The 22018-nt window shown below is 37.8% G+C and overlaps 1 protein-coding gene across 1 annotated transcript in view; it reads left to right on the top strand.

Moving 5' to 3' along the window:
• The first annotated feature begins 11263 nt into the window (after window positions 1-11263).
• MID1 (midline 1) overlaps window positions 11264-22018 on the top strand; it is a 436773-nt gene continuing 426018 nt past the window's right edge. The window contains exon 1 of the mRNA XM_021006246.2: window positions 11264-11442. The gene's annotated coding sequence lies outside the window, so the exon portion shown is untranslated. The remainder of the gene's footprint in view (window positions 11443-22018) is intronic.

Raw genomic sequence — 22018 nt, forward strand, 5'->3', positions numbered from 1 at the left:
AGTACCTGATAGACAGCAAACATTTAATAAATGCTTATTAATTGATTAATCAGTTAAATAGCTGTCCATTACTTTTGGTACTAGTAGAAAAGAAAGATGGAAACTGGAAACACAGACCATGAATAGTGATGGGAAACAGGAAGGTGAGTTTTGAGATTTTTGTTGTTGAATTACTGTTTTGCTTTTCGTTGCTATTTGAGGACTTTCCCCCACATAATTACTTGCTATTTCATTAAAGAAGACGTCATCCTTAAACACCTGCTTTGCCAAATGGAAGGAAACGGGCTTTTAGGTGGTGTGGCTTTATTTAAGTATACATTTCTATGTGGCTTAAATACTTCTCTTGCTTTACTGTAGTAGTAAATTTTAATCCTGGTGACAGAAGCAATTGCTCTATATAAAATAAAAGGAATTGTTTTAAAGTTCAGCTTTCTCCATTTCGGAGAAAATGAATTCCCGCAAAACTAAGTTTAAAAGGACAAAATAACTTCTTAGCTTTTAGAGGAGGAGGGGAGAAAAACCTCTGCATTTTTGTGCCAAAGCATACAGAAAGCTTATATGGCACTATGGAAAGGTGAGGGGACTAGGCCTGTTTCTGAGGGAATAAAAGTTTCTTTTATTTCCTTTTCTCTTTTACACTGGCTGCTAATAATTTTAAACTATCCTGGCATTTTGCAGGCAATAAAAGGACAAAATCCCTGCACTTTTCTGCGAACTCTGTAATTCTAGTCTTCTGTTTTTAAAGCAAACATTCTTGAGTAAAAGGAAGGTGTAAACCTTCTTGTCTCAAAGGCATCTGGTAATTGGGTCAAAAGCATGAAAATGCAGGTCAGAGTCATTTCCAGGAGGGGTGAACAGAGTCCCCTCCAGCACCACTGCCTCTTATGGGTCTTCTACAGGAGCCTCTCCTGCTTCCCCTCCTACAAGATCATAGGTTTAGGACTGGAAAGAATGTCAAAGGTCATGTAGTCTAACCCACTCATATTACAGATAAAGAAACTGAGGTCCATGGAGGTTAAATAACTTGTCCATGATCACATAGGGAGTCTATATTAGAGATAGGATTAGAATGCAGGTAATAATATGTCCTTAATAATAAGAAAATCAAGAGGAGTAAGAAGGGCTTTTGACCTGAACTTCAAATGCCAGCATGAACATCAGTGACCAGATAGTGCCTAGAAATAAATTCCTGAGATGGATACTGTTCTACCATGGTGGACTGAATGTCCAAAGTCTTAGCTACAGGGTTGCAAAAGAAAGGTTTCTTTTGATAGGCATTTGTTTCCCAGTTTTCTATACTTGGCCCTTTATGATAACTGCTTTGGTAAATAACATAGACGTTGAAACATTTTATTATTGGAACAGAAATACAATTACATGCAGATGTGACTCTGTGATTCATTGCTTTGTGCTACATAAATGCTAAAGCTGGAGGGAGCTCCTAGGTCATCCAGTAAACACTCTAGGCTTTGCACACTTATCTCCTCTAGTATTCTCTGGATTTCCTTATCTAATCTCTTGTGAGTGTTTCCACTGACTAAACCTCTGGGTCCTCTCTTGGCAACTGATTTCTTCAGCCAATTTCTCAAACTACTGTCAAGATTTTCTTCATACCCAATATAAACTTTCCTTACTTTATTTTTATTCAAAGAGGGTTCTTTCCCAAAAACATTCCTGAGCTACCACATGCAAAACTACAATTACTTTCAGATCATCTTTTTAAAAATTTGTCCCTGTTTGTCTACTCCTTAAAGTCTCTTTCATTTCCTTCAAATCCAGCTTATGAATTTCTCTCTCTCTCTCTCTCTCTCTCTCTCTCTCTCTCTCCTCTCTCTCTCTCTCTCTCTCTCTCCTCTGGGGGAGAAAATAATAGCTAGCATTTATGTACAGTTGATGAAATAATTTACATTTGGTACCTCATTTGATCCTTACAACAATGCTGAAGGGGCATTGTGGATAGAGTGCCAGGCCTGGAGTCAGGAAGACCTGAGTTCAAATGTGGCCTCAGACACTCACTGTGTGACCCTGGGCAAGTCACTTAATCTTGTTTGCCTTAGTTTCCTCCTATGTAAAATGAGCTGGAGAAAGACATGGCAAGCCCCTCCAGTATCTTTGCCAAGAAAACTCCAAGTGGGCTCATACAGAGTCAGACATGACTGAAACAACTGAACAGCAGCAACAGTAAGTATTATTAACCACATTTTACAAATGGGGAAATTAAGAGATGTTAAGTGATTTGCCCAGGGTCACACAGCTAGTAAATATCTGAGTCAGGATATAAACTCAGATCTTCCTAACTTCAAGTGTGACACTTTGCCCACTGTGCCAACTAGCTGCCATCTAACTGAGAGGCGGAAGGAGAGACAAAGGCACAGAAGTCAACGATACCAAATTATAGAAACAATTGCAATCCACATAACCCCAATGAGAGGCAAAAGCGTAAAGATGGTAGATCAGGTTGTCACCCCCTAGGAGGTTAGAATATGTCTATGCTAACAGACTTCCAGCTTGGTTAGGTGCTGTTCTGGTCTTCCTTATACTTAAGGGCCCTTCTTTATACTTTAGTCTCACCTCTCCGTTAAGCCTGCTCCCTTTACCCACCTTGTTCTTGCCCCTCCCCTCTCTTTCTTGAGCCTTTACTATTATTAATTTCTTTTCTTTTAATCTCATGCTATCTTGTGTTATTATTAGATTATTTCCCATCTCTTCTCAAGTAGATGGTAAACTTCTTTAGGGAAGTACACTATGTCTTATATGTCCTTGAATCTCCTTCAGTGCCCAACACAATACTTAGTGAACAAGCATTTATTAAGTGTTCACTCTGTGCTAAATGCTGGGAATATAAGGAAAATGCACAAACATGTTCCCTGTCCTCAAGGGGCTCCCATTTTAGTTGTGAAGTCAGCATATAAATAACAGGAGCTCATATTCTAATGGGATATAAGAGATATAGTCAGTTTTTAAAAACATATGGTTAAATTGGAATGCATCTTGGGTCTTCAGAAACCTCTAATCAGTGCTTCTCAAGCCTAGACCTATTCTATGGTCACTAAAGAGAAAGGATCATAAGTTTAGGACTGGAAAGAATGTCAAACACTATCTAGTCCAACACCCTCACATTACAGATGAAGAAACTGAGGGCCATGCAAGTTAAATAGAGAATGTTAGGAGTGTAACCTCAGAAGAATGAAAACATGGCTGACTTGGGTGGCCCTCCTTCAATGGAGATTCTGGTAGGAATGATCACAGAAGGAGTATGTATCAGAGGTAAGATTAGAACTTGGGTTCACAGCATAGAGGGCCAGTGATCTTTCTAGTGTAAAAGGCAGGATTTGTGTCTCCTGTGGAGTTACCCTGGATTAGACATCTGGGTCCAATGTTCAGAAGTTTCATGAGAGCTGGGTCAATCCCAAGACTTTCACCTGAAATTCCACTGTATTTCAAGAATAGGGTCTAGTTCATGCTAAAAATTCAGGTACCGTAAGGACCTAAGGCCCTCTTAGGCATAGGCAGCATAGTTATGACTTGAGATAATCCATAAGGCCCAACTTCCTCAAAATATTTTCCCCACTAGCCTTCCACAAATAAATAGAACCCCCATAATCAGAATTACTACACTGTAATGAAAGATTGTCTCTAGATCAGCTCTCCTAAAATACACATTGAATGTGTATCTTTTACCATGCCCCAGAAACTTATTCATTCTGGAAGCTCGCTCTGGTGTTAGAATTTACACACTAGAATTTCCTTTACCCCTTTGGATTCTCCTGTGATAGTATGGCTCTTACTAGAATCCCCCCTGAAGGAAGACATACAAGTCAGCTATATCTTCATTCTTCTGAGGCAGCACTCCTAAAATTATCTACCTTTGTTTCATGCCACTTTTCCCACAACCTTCCCCTTTCCCATTTTCTCATATGTTACCTTCCACCATGAGAATAGAAGCTCCTTGGAGGTAGGGACTGTCTTTCTACTTGTATTTCTATTCCTAGCAGTTAGGACGGTGTCTGGCTTTTGGTAAGTGCTTAATAAATTTCTTTTTTGTTGTTGAATATTTGAGCTGAGGAAGTATAATATCCTTGAAAGAACAGTAGATTTACAATCAGAAAATATGTCTTTATGTATTAATTGGAAAATTCACTTGTCTATGTGACCCTAAGCTTCATTTTACTTCTCTTGGTTTCAGTTTTCTCTTCTTGGAAATGGAGGGCTAGACAAGATGATCCCTTAGGTTCATCTCTAAATCCTGTAACCTAATATGGTGATTAAAAAGGCTCAAGACACACAATTTCTTTGTAATTTGATTATTTTATTAATAATACCTGCATTTTTATTAATAAAAAGGTAGTCATTTGGTCATCTGTCTTAGACCAAAGATAATCATGGAGGTGGGCTCAGAGCTTATACTTTTTTTTTGAGGGGGGGAAGAGGAGTGGCAATCAACTCTGATTGATTGACACAATATGAGTTGAGCTATATTAAAATGAGAGGCTGAAAGTGACATCATGTTACCCTTGGACAGAGAAACTTATCTCTGTACTCAGACTACCCTTAACTTTGGGCTATATATCTCCACCCAAGTTTGATTGAATGGAATTCACCCAAAATTAGAGACTCCTTGTAGGGTTGGGCTGGGTCAGGTAGAAGAGAAGTCATTTGTCAGTAAGTGTCCTTCAAGAGACTGGACTTTTAAAATCAAGACTGTTGTTGTTTGTTCTTCTTAGATGAAGAGGACCATGACATCAGGGAGGTGATGCCATGACATGCAAGTGAATTGGATTTAAGTGAGGGAGGGAGGTACAGAGAAGGGAAGAACTCTGGAACTCCCCAATATATTGGTTATTAATAATCATTTTTCTCACTAAGATCATATCACCCAATCCCCTAATTTAAAGAAGAGGAAACTAAATGCTTAGAAAAGTAAAATAACTTGCTCAAGGTCATGCAAGGTTATTGTTAAAGCCATGAATAGAAGCCAGTGTTTTTTCTTCTGAACCAAAGAAGAAAGAGTTAAAATTTCCATTCAGATCCTCTAAATCCAAGTCCAATGGCCCTGCCACCCAAGGATTGCCCTAACAACCCTATGAAGTAGGTTCAGAAAACTCAAGTGATTTGTCCAAAGTCTAGCACAGTCACCGCAAGAGTCTGGAATCCTGAGAATACCAAAATCCATAGATTGCCTTTCCTTTGGTTGAACAGAAAATCTAATGTCAGACAAGAGGATGAGGATGTGTTTTCTGATGGGCAAATTGTATTTAGTTTTTATCTTTCCGTTGTTCATCCTTTGTAGGCTGGCTTCAGGTGAACAGTTGAGCATATGCACCCTACATTAGCCTGTTATTGTAATGAAGTGTATTTAAGCGATATGAAATTACTCTAGCTGCATGGATTCATAACAAAAATTAAAAATCATTTTCAATCAGTCATTATTTTATAACTTTGCCCAAGAAGTCTACCTTACCTCCATATTTTCCTTTTTTCTTCCTATATGTTTTTTTTTCAATCAGACCTGTGATCTTATTGGTGAAAGGAAGTCCTCTCCAAAGTGAACATGACCCTCATAAGCATGTGATCATCTAATCAGAGGGTGAGAAGAGGAGTTTCTTCTTGCCTTCCATGTCATTGCCAATCATGCAGCAGGTCTTTGACGTAGCAGAACTAGCATTTGGAAGTATTTTCACTCAAATACTCCCCCATTTCAGTCTCTCTCACTTCTGGGATTGCACACTCCCAGTGTCTCCTCTTCTGCCTAGGAAATGGATCTCTTAGGGAAGTTGCAACCTAACTCCCAACCCCACAGGCTCTGCTGGGAAAATCTCTACTCTACCCCAACATGACCTGCTCCATGACCCCCAAAAGACCATATGGTTGTGGCAGAGAGCTTTCTCTGAGCTCCAGGAACATAAATAGTAAGAGCCCTTACACTCCTTTTAATTTTGGATGGCACATAATGAGTGTGATGAACATGCATGGATTCCTTGCGATCTGTATCACAGATTCAGATACATTCTCTTTCCCCTACAAGCCACCTCTTTTCTAAACTTCCCTATTACTGTCAAGGGTACCAACAACCCTCAAGCTTCCTTTAGAAATGGCAGATTCTTCATATCTTCCTTTAAAAATATTCACAACCTTATTGTCATTCTCAATTCTTTGCTTTCATTCATCTCACATATCTAAGTGGTTGACAAATGTTGTCATTTCTATCTCTGCAATATCTCTTGTAACCATCTCCTTTACCTCACATGCCCACCACCTTAGTTCAGAACCTCATCAGCTCTTGCCTGGACTATTATACTGCCTCAGTTCACTACCCTCTGCAATCCATCCTCCCTATAGTGGACAAATTATAGGTCTGAAACAATCATCCTCCTATTCAGTAAACTCCATTCATTCCCTGTTGACTCTAGGATCAGATAAAAACTCTTTGGTTTGGCATTGAAAGCCCTTCACAACTTTACCCCACTTACCTTTCCAGCCTTATTATGTATTACTATCCAGCCCAGCCAAAGTGACATTCTTGCTATTCCTTCCACTCACTCAAAAACACAACTAAAATAGCCGTATAAATAGAAATTAAGATATGACAATGTGCATTAAGCTGAACCACTTAAAGAAAAAACAATGGACTCCCTGAAAACTTCTACTGAGTGGAAACCAGAGGCAATCAACTTTTACTTAATGTTTTTGCTTTGTGCATGATGCATATCTGTGCAAAGAAAAACATAAGTTCTGCTGAAAAGTTCAATGTTTATATTCATTTACTGTCATGACCTAGTATGTGATGGTTGTATTGTGTAGCTTTCAAGAAAGGGTGTCAAGAAAGAAAAAATGGAAGGAAGAGAAAGAAGAAAGAAAGAAAGAAAAAAGAAAGAAAGAAAGAAAGAAAGAAAGAAAGAAAGAAGAAAGAAAGAAAGAAAGAAAGAAAGGGAGGGAGGGAAGGAGGGAGGAGGAGGGAGGGAGGAAGGAAGGAAGGAAGGAAGGAAGGAAGGAAGGAAGGAAGGAAGGAAGGAAGGAAGGAAGGAAGGAAGAAAAAGAAATAGAAAGGAGGAAGAAAAAAGAGAGGAAGGGAGGAATGAAGAAAGGAAGAAAAGAAGAAAGGAAGAAGAAAGAAATTCACTTGCTTGGCAAGCCATACTAAATACAAATTAAGTAAATAATTAATTTCCATTATTATCTATAATTCTGCTTTGTCTCCCAGGTCATACACAGTGATTTTTTCAAAAATAATGCAGCACATTCAGTCATTTTGCTTCTCACATTTGTTTTCAGAGTAAAAAGGGTTTTTTTTATTATTAAATAAAATTAAATATTTTACAATATCATTTATTTCACTGTTTATCCTTTTAAAGCATTTATCATTTGGGTATATTTTATAATGGCCATGATATATTAATACAGTAATGTATGTATATAATTTATATGGGCAGCTAGGTGGTATAGTGCATAGAATTCTAGGCCTGGAGTCAGGAAGACTAATCTTCCTGGGTTCAAATTGGGTCTCAGGCACCTTCTAATTGTATGATCCTGGTCAAGGCACTTAATTCTGTTTGTCTCAGTTTCCTCATCGGTAAAATGAGCTGGAGAAGGAAATGGCAAACCACTCCAAATCTTTGCCCAGAAAACCCCAAATAGGGTCACAAAGAGTCAGACACCCCTGAAAAAATAACTGAACAACGACAATAATAATGTATACATAAATGACTACATATTTGAGGATATAGGCTTATTTTTTTTAACTGATGAGGTGTGCAATCAAAAACAACGTGGAAACCACCGATAAAAGGACCTTCTACAACCTAGAATCTTAAAGTTGCCTGGGGTTACTGAGATGTTGAGTGACCTGCCCATGGTCCCACAATCAATATATATCGGAGGTGAGAAATGAATGCAGGATTTCCTGACTAAGACCCATACCCTATACACTTCCTAAGTTTTAATAAAACTAAAATCCAACTCTTCAAAGAGTAAGAGATTTCTTGAAAGAGCAAGAGGGGTTTTTTTGCCTTCCCGTAAATTGCTTGTATTTAATTTTTATTACTCTGTTTGCCAATTTTCCTCTAGAAACATTATTCATAAATGGCATAATCAAAGCACATCAAACTTGGAATCAGAAAATCGTAGAAGTGGAGCCAAATCTCTCCATAGAATCCTTTGCTGACTTGGGTCTCAGTTTCCTGATTTAGGTCTAGAAGATTGCTAATATCCTTACTTTCTTCCCCTTCTTCAGTTTCCCTTTAAATGTTGTCTTCCTCCCTTAGAATTGAGGTTAGGAACCATTTTTCTTTCTGCCTGTATTTAGTAGTCCTTTCATTTGGCACGGTATAAGCAATTAATCAATGCTTGTTAGCTTATTGACTTGTCTTGACTATCAGCACTTAGAATCCATAATACCGTGATCCCATGAATCTCAGAGTGTGCTCTGATGATGTCACCTCCTCCAATACAGAAGCCAAAACCTTTCACTATCAAATCCATTCTTTGTGGGAATTCATTTTGAAAGATACGTTTTATTCATTCCATCCCCTGAATTAAGGTAGCTTATAATATTTTGTGTTTACAAGTGAAATTACTGTGTGCTTAAAATTGCAGGCACAAATTTGGAGGCAAGCTTAAGATGTTTGAAGGTTTAGTCTTTACTGGAGAAAAAAGAGGAATTCTTTTGTCTTGCATCAACATGTTAATAAAGTCTAAAGTTCTTGCACAAACAAAACTGACTTCAGTGGGAATTACTTTCACATAAAGGCTTCAGAATCACAAGTAGTGAAGAATTCTTGAAAGCTATTTTTCAGGCAGTCCAGAGTAGAAGCCACTATTATTTCTTGCAGTGAAACAATCAGAATAAGTCTTAACTTGGTGCAATGGGTTTATATGTACTTTGGAGAGGAAAACATGAGTAATATTTTGAAAGCATTTTTTCCATAATATTTTATGACCAGAGCTTATATTGGGCAACCATACACTTGTTCTTATACTTGCTATTATTTCGCTTTCTGTTATTTCTGGAATCATTTAAAGGTGGTCATTCGAAAAGGCTTTATGAAAGGTAACCAGTTTGTGTAAAGTCTTTCCTGATTCCCCAAGTGCTTCTGATTCCTTATAAAGCTACCTTGTATTTATTTTGCATATGTGTGTTTGCACATATATATGTATGTATACACATGTATATTCATCTATACAAAGTGTATGTGTATTTTTTTCTCCTTGATAAAATATAAGCTCCTTGAGGGTAGATACTATTTTTTTTTGTATTCCCCAGCTCTTAGCACATTGTCTTGCATAGTAGGTACTTAACAAGTGTTTTTGATTGATTAATATGATTTTTTTTCAAAGTGTGTAGTGAGACATGAGGAAACCAACATTTTTATGTTTTTCTTGCTCTTAGATTCTGATTTGCTTTTGACTTTAAGAGAACAAATATGAAAGTTTGAACTAGAGTCATGAAGGCCTGAGGTTGAATGCTACCTGCTACCCTTTCTGTGAATCTAGGCAAGTCTCCCTGGGCCTAAGTTTCCTCATCTGTAAAATGGGGGTAATGATATCCATTGTACTTATACTTTAATGTAATCTCAAATGAGATTAAATCCTTATCCAATTTTAAAGTGTTTATTTTTTATTTTAGAAAATACTTATGCTTACCAAGTTAGTTTGTACAGATTTGGACATGGCAATTAATGACAGCATTGATACAGTAACACTTCCCTGCCAACCTCTTTTCTTTTTTTTGTCTAGGCAATGGGGTTAAATGACTTGCCTAGGGTCACACAGCTACTGAGTGTTATGTGTCTGAGGCTGGATTTGAACTCAGGTCCTCCTGACTCCAAGGCCAGTGCTCTACCCACTGCGCCACCTAGCTGCTCCCAACCTCTTTTCTAACAGTCCCACTGACCAGAATCCCAGAAGTAAGCTAAGAAGTAGAGTACAGATGTTGGTCATTGACATCAGTGATGAGCAGCCACATTGATAACTATCATGAATGACATAAAGACAAATCACTCATTTTAAGGTTCATATATGCTTTCTATCTGGTGGGACACCAGAATACATTGTCACATAGAATACATGGGAAAGTAACTGGCATTTATATAGAGAAGTTCCTTAATGTTAGATTTTCCTCAGCCACTCACCTGAATTGGTTATAATAACAAAGAGCTGTTCCTGTAACTAGGTAGTAGAGTGGACTTACAATGAGAAGTTAATGGTGAACAATTAGCTTAGTTTAGCTAAATTATGAATATCTGTTTCAAAACCAGATTTGGGTCTACCAAAAGAGTTTTTGATAAAGTTCATTCTTACTTTGGTAAAGTCTTTGACTTATTTGAACATTATTACACAGATTCTTTTTGGGGGGGGGGGTGGCAAGGCAATTGAACTAAGTAACTTGCCCAGGGTCACAGAGCTAGTATGTATCGAGTGTCTGGATTTGAACTCAGATGCTCTTGAGTCTAGGGTGGGCGCTCTATCCAGCATCCCACCCAGCTGCCCCTACCCAGACTCTTAAGACTTAGGCCATTTTCTTCAGAGTTATCAGATTATTCTTCTGCATTAGGACTTCAGAGCTAGAGGTATAGGTATTGATAAATATTCTTCCTCTTGTCAGTATTGAGTGGGAATTACAGAATTGCCAGGAAACACAATTGAGAACTTAAAATCCTAAAATCATGAGACTGCACTAAAAATATTTCTTTTATACTGAGGATTTCTTGAAAAAATGCTAAGTAAATGTGGAATTTTATTATCTCCTATGCAAGAAAAAAGTAACAAAATCTTTGATGTGAATTCACACATCTCTTATTGTGTGTGATATTTGTTCCTTTTGAAAATGATTTTCTGAGAAACTTTTAAAAACAAAGAACACAAGCATAAGGAATGATGTCCCACAGCTTTCTTCTCCCTTAAAAAAAATCCTTTGACTAATGGTAGTTTTGGAAAGCCACTTAATGTAGAAGTGCAAGTTAGCCACTTACTGAAGTGACTTCCCCCTCCTTCCCCCCAGTTTCCTAGCCTAAAGATGATTTTTATTAAAGTGAGTTAATCCTTTTGTACTCTTCCTCGGTGCTTTATAGACAAGAATGAGTTCTCATAAGCCGTTCTGGCATGGGGAGAGTTAACCAGGTTAAAAGGATCCCCAGCTAGCTTCTATCACCAGGAATGCAATTCATGTTTACCTATATAAGGAAACCTGTTAGACTGAAATCAGTTTGGCGGATTTTTAAGCTGACAGAGAGACATGTAAGCACACACCCTGGAGAGTGGGAGTGCTTGTAGGCTGGACAGAGCACAGCTTCCTGAATCTCAAACTGACTGCAATTCAGCTGATCCTGAGGAAAACAGCCCAGGAGCCTTCTCCCAAAACAGGCTGCTTCGAGGAACTATCCGCTGGGTTTCGGAGATCAAACTTAAGGGGGAAAAAATCAAAGGACAAGAAAAATGGAGAAGCAGGTAAGTTGGGGATTTTTTTTTTTAAGAAATAATTCCTTGCGTCTTGGAAGTGACACTGTTAAACTTCTTGTGTGGGGGAAGAAACTCTGAGTGGTACTGCTAATCTGTGTTCCTTAAACAGCAGCTCATTCCTGCCTAATTTATATACTTGGAAAATACCTTGAGACAGCTCTTTGCCCCTTTGTGCACCCCAAGTGTCCGCAGACAATTCTTTCAGCTCCTCAGACATTGTAGAAAGCTTGTTTCTAATCTGAAACGATCTGGCCTTAGAAATGAGCAAACTTTCTTATCTTGGATGCAAACTAAACAGAGCAGAAGAATCTTAGGATGCTTTGAGTAAATGCCTGAATCCCGAAGGAGGTAAGAGCAGATGTGAAGTCTGAGTTCTTAAAACCACAGGCAGCATAATATTTGGCAGACTGTAATTTGTCATTTTCTTCCAGAAAAAAAAAATAAAAGTCCGAAGTATTGTTTTTCATTCATTTAATTCTGCTTCTCCGGGGAGCAAAATTCTCACATTCAGCCCATGCAACAAAGGACACCTTCCGAGACAGAGAAAAAAAAGCCAAGCTGTGCTCTTTGTTCTATCAAATGTAAAGAAACTTTCTCTGATTCTTTGACAAGTACAGTATACGCCTTTTGTATATACAGCAAGAAAGATGGATAAAAGTTTTATGCCCTTTGGCTTTGTATTTGATTAGTTCTTTGCTCTGTTCTAAATGTATACAAGATCTCAATCTGAATGTAATTAAACAAGGAAATGTGAAAGCATGTAACAGGCAGACGTAGAGAATTTGGTTCTACTTTGGGACCAGCAGTTGTAAGATGCAACAGCTGGATGAAAGCTAATCAAGTTTTAGTCTGTGTCACAGGTAGAACTTTGTGAAAAGGTACTGGTCATTTCAGTTGAAAACAATTATCAAAAAGTCATTCTGTATCAGGTGCAAAAGTTTTTGTTTTTGTTTTTAATGGAGAGGTGGTTTCCTTCAATGAATTAGCTTTGATAGTTGTATGACTGCTCATCTCTCAAAGAAGCGTTGTAGTTAACCAGCACGTACAGCTGCTTTAATCTGGAGAGCTTGGGGAACAGGATTGCATTCCTCGTTATAACAAATGGCACAATGACCTAATTTCATGTTTCTAAAACCTTGATTTTTTTTCTGTCTCTCAGCTTTATTTAAATAAAGTTAAGCTTCCTTTAAAACCAACTGGAATAAGAAAACATACTGCCCCCACCCCAGACAATTGAATTGCCAAGTCAGAATACATCTTATAGGTAAAATATTAATTTAATACAGGGTAGTGGCCACTGGCAACTCCTAAGTGTTGAAGCAGGGACCAGATGACCACCTGTTAAGCATGTTGTAAAATTAACTGCTGCTTGGGGTTGGAAGTTGAACTGAATTTCCTCTCCTGGTCCTTCCTGCTTTGAGATCCTACATCACTAAGTGCTTTGGCTTTATGTAATTTTTTTCTTAAATTTAAAAATAGATCAGATCTGGAGAAGTTATGCATACAGAGGGCCTATTATATTATTGCTGTAGAGGCTTAATTGGGTGTCAGCATAAAAGAAAGGCCAATTAAAACTTTTAAAAACTCTTTAGTCCCAAAGTGGCTAAGAAAACTGAGCATTCTTGATATTGCGTTAATTTAATAGAAATCTGCAACACAGGAAACACAATGTGCTATTTAAAATATAGAGTCAACTCTTGATAATCTGCATGTGGATGGTCCATATGTTGGTTTATCTGCAGCAGATGTTTAATCCCAGGCTGACTTCTTCCTGCCAACTAGATAACTCTCACCTACCTTACCTTCGACCTCCTCATACAACCACACTCTCACCCCACCATTTGCACACCATTTTTATTCTCAGCCTGAAGAAAACATAATTTGAAGATCACTGTGCCAAAATCCAAACGGTTTGGGGGTTTATTTTCAATCATGCTCGCCACTGTTTGTTGCATTGTTGAAGGTGATTGATTGAGAGATGACTGTGCTACAGCATCGCTGTTTCTGTCTTCAAATGGAGATCTGCTACTGAGACAAAAATGAATGCTGCCCTCAACAAGAGGTGCCCCAGGGGAGTTCATTAGCAGTGAATTGGATTATTCTAGTGCCCAACCTATTCCCTGGGTGAATGAAAGCTAACTTTCTTTGGATCCTATGTTAACCCTTTCAGGCCACATTTCTTAAATGACTCGAGCACAGGGTATCACCATTAAGTAACTTCATTTTCACTCGAAGCATAGTTTGGAAACTTGAAGATTCTGGTGCAGTGCGCTAACTTGTGATTTGGGGTTCATGTCAAGGAAGCTATCATTATTTTTGTTGTCTTTCATGTAGTCATGGAAATGGTAAGGATTTTAGAAGGTCAACTAGTCCATTCCCATATTTCTATGGAAGGCTGAACTTAAATCATTCCAGATGGGGGGGGGAGAGGTGGAACAGGGGCGAAGATATCTGTTCTTAAAGATCTCTTGGAAGTAGACTACAGCATGTTCATTCTGATGTTTAATCAAAAGTTGATAGCCATTCCTAATACGTAGTATCCCTAATACAGCCTCTTTCTCTAATGATTTAAAGTACCATTCAGCTGTGCTTCTTTCTAGATATCAAGGAAATCTATCTTCTCATATAGACAGTCTTAATGAGAAAATCACATGGCTACCAGACATAAAATTGATGTGTATTATACACAAGGACTTAGATTTTGAACAGCATCGAGTAGATTGCATTCCTATTGCCAGTGGACATCCCTTGACAACTTTAATTAAAAAAAAAAGAAATAAAACAAAACAAAAAAGACCCTACCTATGCTGCATTATGACTAGAGTGTTTACAAGCAAGAAATTGATGCCAATCACCTTGGCCATCTAGGGGAATAGATTTTCCCAAGTTTCTGAGGATCAACCTCAAGTCAAATGAATATTTAGAAATAACAAATTCCAAACCAAAGCAACTATACCTAGGTATCTTGTACCCCAAGAGCAAGGATTTTCACAAGAGCGTAAATTTAGAGATGGAAGTGGCTTTCAAGACCATCTAGTCCATATATATACATACATGTGTGTGCATATATACATGTACATACATGTGCACATATATGTGTATATGTATGTGTGTGTATTCATTCTTTACAGAAAGAATCTAAGGTCCAGAGAAGTTAACTTGCCAAGGGCACAGAGCTGGTAAGAGGCAAAACTAGAAATTGAACAAATTCCAAAGAAATTCCAAAACTAGCATACTTTCCGCTGTCCCATGCTGCCTCATATGCTTGTATTTTGGGAGAAACCATTTTATGCTACTTCTTGTCAGCTTTCCTTGTTTCTCTTTTGTGACTGAAGGATGTAGCCACCTTTCTTTGGGTTCCCCTCTCTAGAGTTTCTCTTCTCCCTAGCTTCTTGATTTCTCTCCCTGGATGGCTTGACCATCTGTTGAATTCCATTGTCCTTTCTCAGATACCCCATTTCAGTCATTGATTCACAACTGGTTTATTGAATGCAGGGCACTGTGCTAGGGGCTGAGGGTGATATTAAGACATCCCACTGGTGGACATTTAAGAAACCGTACTTCTAGACAACCAGTAGAGTGCCTGAGCTGAGAAATCTCATGATTTGTGTAATAGAATGTCTCTAGTCTTAGAAATAATCACACTTTTTAGTGTTAGGGATTGTCAGCACAACTCTCACTGAAGGGGTTGTTCCTATATGTAGAAAATTCCCGTATGGGGCCAGAATTTCATTTGTCTGAATAGACGGCAGCTTTTAGAGAAGTGAACTTATTTTTTAATCAAATTTTATCTTTTTTTCCCCATTAACAAATATTTATTTTTCTCTCCCTCCAACGTCCCCTGAATAGAAACAAAAACAAAAAACCTTGTAACAAATATGCATCTTCGCATAAGTTACCAGAGGAAACTACAGTAACACACAAAGAATCTAAATTTTCAGGAAAATGCCCAGACAAAGCAATTCTTATTAATGGCTCTTATAGATGGAATTGACTAACGTGAAAGCTGAAATACACATTCCCATAAAAAGGACGTGAGCAGCTGCCATTAATCTATAGTTGTATGTTTAAGGCTTAGAATCGGGGACAGAGAATTAATAACTGGTTTGCTCCAGTAGGATTCTTCAAGTATCTAGGGCACTGGCAGAACCAATTTAAAATATATTTATATTTCAAGAAAGGTTAGGTGATGAGATGATAGAATTTAGGCAGTGAAGACAATGCCTCCTAGTTAAATGTAAAAGTACATTTCCATTTTTTAATTAATTGCTTGCAATCACATATTAGAAACCTTCAGTGAATGAGCTTTTCAGAGAAACTTAGTTAAGTTAAAAGTTCATTCCAAAGATCTGACTCTAAAAAATGTAGATTTTTCCTTTATGTAAAAGAAAAATTATGATAGTAGCAGTGAAAAAATACTGATGTCAATATTTCAAAGGATGTGCTAAAAAGAATTTACGTAAAGGTGTGACTCAATCAATCGGCACTATAGGGATGGATGCAGTGCATAGACTCACACACTTAGGGGCTCATCTTCACTGTCTCAACTGAAATTGAACAGTCTCTTCCATTTGACAGTCTTAAATCTTAACACATGACTGAATTGGAATTTTTATCCAGGTGCCAGAGTTCCAAAACACTCCATTATTTATAGGTGTTGCCCTGTGAGCAAGGCTTCAGCTACTTAAGCTAAAATTATTTTTTACTTAGGAGAATCAAATTCTTTTGCTATTTCGGCTTCTGCTGACTCATCAATTTAGTGCCTTAGAACTAAACCACACACACCACACACACACACACACACAGAGAGAGAGAGAGAGAGAGAGAGAGAGAGAGAGAGAGAGAGAGGAGGAGAGAGAGAGAGAAATGTGCACTCCAGCTCCTCTGTTGACCCCAGTGTTAGGAAACAAAAAGTGACCATTAGGTTTATGCTTCAATTGGTACATTCCCATCTAACTAGCCTGTATGGGCATCGTTTACAACATTATGTCAAAAAAGTTTAAGTGTGGAAAGTAGCAAATTAAAAAAAAATGCTTGTTTCTTGCAGTGCCTTTCAACGATAGAGATAAGTTAAAGAAAATCTTTCCATCCTTTTAAACAATGAACAGTTTTCAAATAGTATCATAATAGAAGTCAGTAGGTAGGCAGGGCAAAAGGGTGAGAGAAGTTTAATGTTAGGAGGGGAAACACAAAAGCGAATGAGGTACAAAAGAGATCCAGCAACAGTAACTTCAGCAAGCCTCTGGCACATACTGGCTAAGGGATAGGAAATATATTTAATGATAATAAAATTAGCTTTAATTTCTAGAGTTTATAAGGTTAGCAAAGCACTTTACATACATCATCCCCTATCCTCAAAACAATCCTATGAGGTATTGTTAACCTCCATTTTACAGATGAGGAAACTGAGGTTCAGAGAGGTTAAATAGGGGCAGCTAGGTAAATAGAGCACCGGCCCTGGATTCAGGAGGACTTGTCTTCAGGAGGACCTGACTTCAAATCTAGCCTCAGACCAAACACTTGACGCTAGCTGTGTGACCCTGGCAAGTCACTTAGCCCTAATTGCCTAAAAAAGGGGAAAAAAATCATCATCAGAGAGGCTAAATTACTTGCCAAGGTCACACTGCTAATATGTGTTTGAAGTAAGAGTTCAATTCACATTTTCCTGACCCCAAATCTAGTGTTCTATCCATTGCCACATGCCTCTATTAGAAAATATCCCACCTAAATCTCTTCTTTCTTGGACATGATGTTTCTGAGGGATAAGTGGTCTTGAGGTTTCCTTAGCAAATTCACACTTAACTACTCTACATATTGTTACCCTTTGTTTCTCCCCAACTCTCTATGCCTCTGTGAATAACATTTGCCTCCTCATCGTGGGGTGGAAGAGATCTTGGGCTCTTAAAGGCTATACCAGTGAAACATAGACTCTTGAAAGTGCTAGATAGCTAGAAAGGCTTTCAGAAGAGATTGGGGGCGGTTTGCGTGCTGATCCAGGCAATGGCAGAAAAACTTATCACCAGGGTAGCTAAAAGGTGATGGATTTTTTAGCTGTAGCAATGCTTAAAGACTGTCCTAGTTATGAAGAAGTTGCAGTTGGTGGTGTGACCTGTAATTCTAATATTAGAAATTCTTGAAATCCTAAAAACTTAGGTCTTCAGGATCTTCTTATTAAAATGCACATCTCCCTGAAAAGGATACCATGTTAAGTCCTTATCAGTTAGCAATTCAGCAAAGATTGTTTTCAAACCAAGTCAGTTAAATAAAAGAATGAGATACATGAGAGTGACTGGAGTAAGGAGGCTGGGACCCTGAAAAGGGAAAAAAGATGGATTAGCAAAAGCAAATTGTCTTTTGCAGCATTGCTGTTATTGCAGTTATATGTAGGGGTAGTCCTACTGGAGAATAGCACTTTTCAGTCACCATCTGGTCATGGGATCTAGAATGGGTGGGAGACCTGGAAGCCACAATCTTTATATCTATGTGTGTATGTGTATATACATACATGTATGTATGTATATATGTGAATATATGTGCATGTGTATATGTACACACACACATATCTATATCTATATCTATATATATGTATGTATACTTGCCCCCTCTATAGTTAAATTGTTCAGTGGCTGTGAATTTTCTCCAATTCTATCCTACCTTACAACTGTGTAATCAGAATTAAAATATCATAGCAAGCAGATACTGGACACATTCATTTCTCTACTGAGATGTTTTATCACTTGGAATGTTTTTTCTTGTTTTAATGTAACTAGAAAACTTGCATGCCTTACTAATTTCACACTCCCGCCAAGATTTTGTTAAAAGTTTGACATTGTTGTTATGTTATCTGTTTTTTAGGGGTGGTGTATATAAAGCATGTGTCATCACATTGCCCTTAAGTGACCTAAGTAAATTCCTTTCTTTCCGCAAAGAACATACCTAATTGAAAAAAAGCCATTAATGGATGCACAGCTGTAATCAACAGTGAAAGAAAAAAGCCTTAGAAACCAACAGGTGTTAGAAAGGGTGGGGCTAAATCCTGTGGAATTCAGTTAGTAGCATTTCCTGGAGATTTCCCTGAATTGTATAAATCTGAGAAAAGTTTGGAGACTTCTAAGATGATCCCTTTCTATACACACACCCACATCCAAGCCCCCATGCCTACAAGTCTATCTATAACCATCTCGTAAGGCTCTTCAAAGCAACCAATCTCAGTGTATTATGCTCAGTGTGTCTGTGTGTATACATTAATCATAAAGTACATAAATACATATATATGTATATATATATATGCATGTATATATTACATATGTGTGTGTATGCATGTGTATTTAGGTGTGTGTTCACACATTCGTGTATGCTTTCACACAACCTTATTTGTCTCTTGTATCTCTGGTTCCATGGATTGAAAAAAAAAATAAGCAAGATCCAAGAACAAACCGATTGGCAGACTGGGCACTGCACTGGTATTCTCACAATATCAAGAGAATGTGAGATTGGCTCCAGGACATAGCTATACAGCCCCTCTGAGGCAAATTTATGGGCAGACATTGACAAGATTTGTGCAGCATAGATGGATTTCATTGCATTGTCAGAGGGAATACTCATATTGATGAGATCATAGATCTATTGGAAAATTGGAATATCTTTGTTTATGGGGCAGCATAGGTTGCATAGCAAGATTGTTTGAATTTCTCCTTCCTGTATATTCATATATTTATTCCTACCCCACCCGGTACAATAAGCATATACCCTACATCCCACAGAAGAGGACCTAAAGAGACGATTAGTGTGGTTTAGTGAAAAGAGTGCAGTCTTTATAACATTAAAATTTGAGTTTGAATTTACTCTGTGTGACCACATAAAAATCATTTAATCCTCTGGTCTCAGTTTCTTCATGTGTCAAGGACACACATTGGACTGGATTAGTCTAAGCCATCTCCTAGCTCTATGTTCATTGGGCCAGCTTATATTATTTTTATACATGGGAGAAGGATGCTAGGATACTTACTAACTTTTTGAATTCTCCTATTTTATTTCCACATTTTTCCCACTTCTCATTCTCTAAATACATTCTCTTGTATTTATGAGGTTACATTCAATATTACAAGTGAGAATGAAGTGACTTTTGTGTTTTTTAGGGGGAGGTGAAATATGTTCTAGATTGGTATAAAGAACTCCCAATAAGGAAACTCCCTCTGCTAAAGCAGATGGGCACATTTTACAAATTTGAGGCTTAGTTTCTTAGGACATTGAGAGGTTAAGTGACACACTGTCAGAGAAAAGCCTTGAACCTAGCCTGAAGTTGGCTTCTTATCTATTAACCATGTCCCATCTCAAGACGTGAGCTGGCTAAATGGTATAAATTAGTTAAGCAAAAAGTAGTTGTCATTTGGAATGGAAATTTCTGGCATACTTTTGAAAGGTTACTTTTCAATCGACCTCCTCCTCCACTTAAAACGAAGCACACAAAATCTTCCAAACAAAGCTTCTTTCCTACTTGAATTCCATTTGCCTCAAAATGGAACCAGAAAAGAGAGGAGAGTTTTAAAAATGCGTGGTCAAATCTGAATTGTTATTTGCCAGAGCAGCTGCTATTATCACTTCATAAAGATTCTCTTGGCGATGAAGTCTCCCAGTTCAAAGCAGAGCAGGGCCAATGAGAGCCTGCAATCTCAATCTTCGAATCTAAGGAACAATGCAATATTTCATGGAAACATTGCAATGCCAGCTGTTGTAAGAGCATGTGTTGGAAGAGGCATGATACAAAAGGTAGGAGGAGTAAGACAGTGTTGAACCAGAAAATGCCCATGAGCAAAATGCCACTGAATGATATAACATCTGCCAATACCTCTGAGATAATCCAGTAACCTTGTAGAGTCCAGGTGACTTGAAGTGCTTTACTTTGGGCTACAGAAATTAATAGTACATGTGCTAGCTTGGACTTTTGTTCAAGTGGGTCACCCTTCCGAGCAGATCTCTGGTATGGGAGTTCTTTCCCTTCTGATGTCGTTGGTAGTGCCCTGCTCTGAGTAGTTTTGTGCCTAGGCTGTGGGCCCTCCATCCGACCATTTTAAATGGAAGGGTGAACATCCTGACAAAGTGAAAATACATCAAATATTTCAATGAATAAAAGTGGGTGACAATTTCTGCTTCTAGGCACACACACACAAAAAAGCTCTTACCAAGATAAAGATGTGAACCTTGAGTACTATCAGGCCTCCTGGAGTATTTTATCCTCCTCCCGAAAGACTGAAAATGAAGCGTAAGGAAGGTCTTTGCCTGCAGATGGGGGGTTGTAAATTAGTTCATAAAATCTGCTCTGTGTTATCCTTGAAATCATCTGCTTTACATGTACTTGTCCTTTGGATTTGTTTTTGTATTTCTTCCAGGCTATAATTCAGTAGCACTCATCACCATATGAGTTTTATCCTCGATTCACATTTAAAGATGAGCAAGTTGACTGTTTTCTGTCAGGAAAGTATGCATGGATTTATGTATATGTGGTAGTATGTGCATATGTGTGTAAATATACTTGTATATTATATGTCTGCTGATATCATTAAACTTTTAACTATTAAATTTATATTTTAGCCTGATCAGTGGTTTGGATATACCACATACATATATAGTATTGATTTAAAAAGACTTTTGCATTAGATCACATTCTTATCCCTTTGATTAAAACACGTTTTAATTGACCTATTTCCCACATTGTTTCAAAGTTAGCATTTTGTAGTCTTTGTATATATCTATAGCAATACTGATGTTCATACAAGTAATAAAGTGCAATATTGTTTATAAAGTACTTTCAAGCCTTAATGTTCCATAGCAATATTATTATTGTTAGTAATAGTTCTCACTTGACCTCTTAGTTTAATTTAAACATCAAAGATCAAACAACCGTGTGTATGTGTTTTATCAGCATTGGATTTTGTGCTGGGAGACTTTTTAGTCTAAAATATGTTCCACTCTAAAACTTTGCAACACCTGTTTATATTAATGGTAATACGTTTTAGCTCTGATTTATTGGTGACTGTAGGGGGAAAAGGGAAGAATCTTTCTCAGGTTTCTAATCTTTATGCGGGAAGGGGAAGTTTTGATTATTGAAGTATCAGCATTCACTGGCACTATTGAAGTGCCAGCCTTCAGAAGTTAAATGAAAATAAATCTAGGAAAGAGGAAAAAAGAGCCAAGAAGATAAGAGAAAGGCAAAGAAAGAAATAAGATGAGGGGAAAGTGGGTTTTTCTTTTCTTTGTTAAGCAAATTTAATTTAATGTTTAATGAATGCTTGTTGAATTGAATTAAAACCAATCACGTGAAATTGTTTGGCAAAATATCCTGCAAATTGTTGTGTCTATGCTCTTCATGTTTGCCCTGCTGCCACTAAGTAGTACCTATTGGGAAAGATGACAGAAAGGACAAATGGGGAGGGAGGAAGAAAGAGAGAGACAGAGAGACAGAGACAGAGAGAGAAGAAGGTCATAAGACTAGGCAGCAAGCAAGATTTAGGGATATAGGATTGTGTTTAATTTGGTAGCTAGGAGGGAAGAAATAAGTGTTCCA

Source organism: Phascolarctos cinereus, unplaced genomic scaffold (assembly GCF_003287225.1).
Source record: "Phascolarctos cinereus isolate Bilbo 61053 unplaced genomic scaffold, phaCin_HiC Scaffold_726;HRSCAF=1367, whole genome shotgun sequence".
Lineage (NCBI taxonomy): Eukaryota > Metazoa > Chordata > Mammalia > Diprotodontia > Phascolarctidae > Phascolarctos > Phascolarctos cinereus.